Here is a 5342-nt window from a genome sequence, read left to right as displayed (position 1 = left end):
TAGCTTTTACAGATTGCCGATTAGATCCAGGAAGACCTTACCACATCCCCCTAGCATTCAAGACCCTCTGCCATATTGCTCCCATCCACCTCTGAGTGGCGAAGCGGACAGACACGCCGCTTTCTTCAGCGGGTAAATGAAGCCTTCTCCCAGACATGCAGTGTTTTCTTCTGTCTTCTTGCCTGGAAATAGCCTCGCTCGGCTTGTTGCCAGCTCAGTTCCTCTCATCTTGCGAGGCCAACATCCTGCAAAGTGCTTCAAGTTGCCTTCCCTGCCCCCACCCCAAAGCACAGTCCTCATCCCTAACTGTGACTTCTTCCATTCTTGTTCTCATCCTCCGTGTCATGCAGTGGACTCTGCGTTTGGGTCCTGTGCTATTGCTTTCTGACCCCGTGACCTTGGGAAAAACTCCCGAAGCTCTCCCAGACCCAGTTTCCTCATCTAAAACAGAAAACAGAAATCATAATAACAATCATGATAATAGTGCCTCGTAGAGTGTTATGAAGATTAAAGTCTTGAACGTGAAACGCGGATCGCAGTACCTATTATGCTGTTAGCATTTAATGAGCATTATCGTTTTTATTTTGTTTATTATTTTGCTTTTTTTACAAAGATTTTGTTTTTAAGTAATCTCTGCATCCAATGTGGGGCTTGAACTCACAACCCCAAGATCAAGAGTCACATGTTCTACCGACCGAACCAGTCAGGTGCCCCTTTTATTTACCTTCTTAATACTTCTGTCCTTTCCCCCCATATTGAAAGCGTATCAAGGGCTGGCTGGAAGTGATTTTATACCTTTTTAAAAAATATTTACTTATTTTTGAGAGAGAGAGCAAGTGTGTGAGTGGGGGGGGGGCAGAGAGAGAGAGAGAGAGAGAGAGGGAGACAGAGGATCTGAAGCCAGCTCTGTGCGGACAGCAGAGAGCCCGATGTAGGGCTCTGACCCACAGACTGTGAGATCGTGACCTGTGCCGACATCGGATGCTTACCCAAGTGCCCAGGGTAAGCCAGGTGCCCCTATGCCTGTTTTTAACTGAAATCTTCCTTGAGATAATGGTAGGTGCACACACACGGTTGTAAGAAACAACATGGAGAGAAGGCTGTGCACTTTACTTTGCCCAGGTTCCCCCCCGATGGTAACATTTTGTAAAACTGTAGCATAATATCAAAACTAAGATACTGATATTGATACTATCTAGTGATCTTATTCAGATTTTCTCAGTTTTACTTGTGTGTGAGTGTATTCATGAAAATCTATTGAAACTTATCACCGGTGTGGGCTCGTGTGATAACTGTTAGGAAACTTCATGCTTATCTGAGTTCAGCTTAGTAGCTAAGCAGGTGGTGCAGGGATGACACAGTATATGACAGCTTGAAATGTGCGTGGCCATCCGGTGATAGGCAGGACACATAGCCCTCCAATAATTTTTTTTGCTTTTTTTTTTTTTTTTTTTTTTTTTTTTTTTTTTTTTTTTAGCATAGGAAAATAGATAATCTCAACCTCCTTGTAATGTAGTTTTCATACCTGGGATAGAGCAACCCGAAATTTAAATTCATCTGCATAATAAAATGCATTTAATCCCCCCCGCCCCATAACAACTGTTAAAACAGACTCCAGAAAGCCAGCTCTCTGCGGACGACAGGAAGGCAGAAGTTTATAACTGCTCATCTCTTAGCACGTGGCAGTCAGGCCTCTCGTCAGCATGACTCCATGGCTGACCCAGCAAATAACACAAACATTTATTTTTTTGTTTTGTTTTTAACATTTGTTTATTCTTGGGAGACAGAGAGAGAGCACGAGCAGAGGAGGGACAGAGAGAGAGGGAGACACAGAATCCGATGCAGGCTCCAGGCTCTGAGCCATCAGTACAGAGCCCGACGCGGGGCTCCAACCCACAAACCGGGAGATCGTGACCGGAGCCGAGGTCGGACGCTCAACCGACTGAGCCACCCAGGAGCCCCGAACATTTGTTTTGTTTTTCATCACAAAGTCCACTGTGCCATTTCTGCCAAATACCATCACTGCCGTGCACCTGCAGGTCAGCTAATGCCCGTACTCAGTCATTGTTAAATAATCAATGGAAAGTCATTACAGCCTTGTTGCTCACAGTGCAGCCTGCAGACCAGCTTGTCAAAGTGCAGAATCTCAGACCCTGCCCGGCCTTGCCAAATCAGGATCTGCATTTTAACCGGATTCCTGGGTGATTCCTATACACACAGAAGTTCCAGAAGCCCTGGTCTATAGAGAGGAGCTCTTTCTCAGAAAAAACCCAGGGTGCCTGGGTGGCTCAGCTGGTTAAGCGTCCAATTTTTGATTTCTGCTCAGGTCATGATCTCACGGTGCCTGAGTTCAAGCCCCACGTCAGAGCCTGCTTGGGATTCCCTCTTCTCTCCCTCTATGCCCCTCCCCTGCTCCTGCTCTCTATCTCAAAATAAATAAATAAACTTAAAGAGAAGACCCTCAAGCAGTGGTCTGGCTGACTGGCTACACATGACGTCACCTGGGACCTAAACATCCTGTTTCCTGAGTTCAGGTCTCAGAGATTTGGAGGTAATTTGGTCTAGGTGTGGCTTGGGCATTGGGGGTTTTAAAAGCTCCCAGGTGATTCTCTGTGCTGCCACATTTGAGAGTCTTGGCTGGGCTTTGGACCTTCCCTGCTATTTGCTCGAAGTACAGATGCCTAAGCCCGACCCCCAGAAGTCCTGAGCTCAGTGAGTCTAGGGTAGTAGGGCTCAGGCTTATAGACTTGGAGGCCTTAGTGGAAGGGTCCCCCGGGAGGTTCCAGGCTGAAGACCCACAGAGCAGAGCCACAGGGAGCTAAAGGTTGCACACCTCATGAAAGTGCTCTCTCAGGGATTTCTGGAGCCCTTTGCCCCTGACTTCCCCCAATCTTAGCTGAAGAACAAAGCGCCAGGTTATTGAGTGCTGTGTCTCAAACAGGCCGTGGGTATTCTCCACACTCTCAGATGTCGCTGCTCTGGGTGCAATATATGTATCCCGAAACCCCCCATATTCTGCAAAATCACACCCTTTAAATTGTCAGGGCTCCTGAGAAAAACAGCATTCCTCACAGGTCCCTTCATAAATAGGTCATTTTAAAGCCAGAACCAAAAGCAAAAAAAAAAAAAAAAAAAAAAAAAGGTGCTTTTTGAACCAGGAAGTTCACTTGGACTGTGCAGGGAGGCAGCTCAGGTTAGCCAATAGTTGCCATGGTACATATTAAAAATATACAAGATAACTGAGTGGAAATGCTGGCAGCCCTTTAGTTAGGCAAGTCAGAGGGTGCTGAGGCAGCAGGGACAGAATTGGGTCTCTGGCCAGCATGGCTGCTGTGGAGCTGGGCCTGGGGGTGAGGGAGGGGTGGGGAGCTGGGCCTGGGGTGGGGGAGGGGTGGGGAGCTGGGCCTGGGGTGGGGGGAGCTGGGCCTGGGGGGTGGGGGAGGGGTGGGGAGCTGGGCCTGGGGTGGGGGGAGCTGGGCCTGGGGGGTGGGGGGGGGGGAGCTGGGCCTGGGGGGTGGGGGAGGAGTGGGGAACTGGGCCTAGGGGTGCACACTGCCCTCAGACACACAGGTCTAGAGTGCATGTCTCAGGAGAGAGGAACTACAAGGACACACGTCATTTTTTATTTTATGCAAAGAGGACTTCAGAGAGTCTGCTGCCAATGCAAAAATTGAGCTGAAGGCCCTTCCTTTTCCTGCTCAAGATTCTATACTGCAGCTACTCAGGGCCCCCTGGCCTAGGAGAAAATCACATATGAATGCATCTGCATTATACTGACCTCATTCCCCTACTAACCCATCTCAGACAGATAACTCATTGTAGATCCTGTGCACAGGGAACCGCCCCCCCCCCCCCCCCCAGGGGCTGAAGGCCTCCTTCTCAGGGGCTCAGAGCAGTGCAAAGGGAGGGCCTGGATTATTTGCACTGGAATCATTCGCTAAGGTGCATGTTTAAGAACACAGATCTCTAGGGGCACCTGGGGGGCTCAGTGGGTTAACCGCCCGACTCTTGGTTTCAGCTCAGGTCAGGATCTCAAGCCCCACATCTGGGCTGTTAGCGCAGAGCCTGCTTGGGATCCTCTCTCTTTCTCTCTCTACCCCTCCCCCCGTCACGTTCTCTCTGTCTCTCTCAAAACGAATAAACATTAAAACAATTACAGATCTCTACATTTTACCCCCGGCTTGTTGAATCTGCCCTGTAACAAGAGCTCTGGGTGGCCCTCGTGGGCAGTAAAACTCCAACCACGGGCGTAATTAGACCAAGATCTAGCGTGAATACTACCGCTTGAGGTGTTCCCGTAAAGAATCACAGGATTTTGGAAGCAACAGGAAGCTTGGGGCTTGTCGAGTGTAACCCCTTGGCCCTGGGTGGGGGGGGAAACCTCGCGATTTGGATGTCTGCTTTCTAGCTGACTCGCTGTAAACAGCTTATTCTTCACCTGTCCGCCAGCCGAAATAAATACAGATCCTGATTTATTGTAACTAATCCAAAACAGGTGCGCCATCTGCAGCTGAGTTTTATTTTAAGGAGTAGTTCGGTGACAGGAATTTGGGCGGAAGCAGTGGAGGCCAGAGACAGGAGGGTCGCTTGGCTGCATGGGTGGGTTTGAGCCCTCCCACCGCCTTGGGTGGGAGCTGAGGGCCAGAGACATGCCTTATTGGTGATTTGGGGCTGTGACTGAAAACGAACTTGCTTCTCTGATGATGGGGCAGGAGAAACATTGGACTAACCATCGGTCTACCAATACAAATGACGAAGCTGCGGTTGTCAAAACTGGGTGGGAGCGGCCCCAAATAGATCAATAGATAAACCAAACTGAGTAGTGAGTGCAGAATCAGACCCAAGAATATATTGGAATTTGGCTTATGGTGGAAAGAGCGTCTCAAGTTTTAGGAGAGAAACAAAATCTTCGATGCTGACACAGTTGGCCATTTATATGGAGAAAAAAAAAATAAGAGTAGTTCATTCCAGTGGGCCCCAAATGAACTCCAGATGGATCTCTCTATTAAATATATTAAGAAAAAAACCTAAACAATAAATTTCTAGAAAATACATTGGAAACCATTTTTAAGAACTTGAAAACCATAAGATCTTGGGACACAATAAGACAGGAAGGAAAGAAGGAAGGAAGGAAGGAAGGAAGGAAGGAAGGAAGGAAGGAAGGAAGGAAGGAAGAAGGGAGGGAGGGTAGGAAGAAAAGAAAGAAAGGGAGAGAGGGAGAGAAAGAAAGGGAGAGAGAGGGAGAAAAAATAAAGAGAAAGAAAGAAAGAAAACATTGATCATTTTGTTACATCAAGTTAATTTCCATATAACAACAAAAAAATTCCATAAACAAAATTGAA

At 47.9% G+C, this 5342-nt stretch overlaps 1 protein-coding gene across 8 annotated transcripts in view; it reads left to right on the top strand.

Moving 5' to 3' along the window:
- Positions 1 to 5342, top strand: part of ALPK2 (alpha kinase 2) — a 120324-nt gene that overhangs the window by 49407 nt on the left and 65575 nt on the right. The window lies entirely within an intron of this gene.

This window comes from Puma concolor, chromosome D3 (assembly GCF_028749965.1).
Source record: "Puma concolor isolate L17-30 chromosome D3, mPumCon1.1.hap2, whole genome shotgun sequence".
In the NCBI taxonomy this organism is placed as follows: domain Eukaryota; kingdom Metazoa; phylum Chordata; class Mammalia; order Carnivora; family Felidae; genus Puma; species Puma concolor.
Note: the sequence above shows the minus strand (reverse complement) of the source record. Positions and strands in the feature narration are given on the sequence as shown.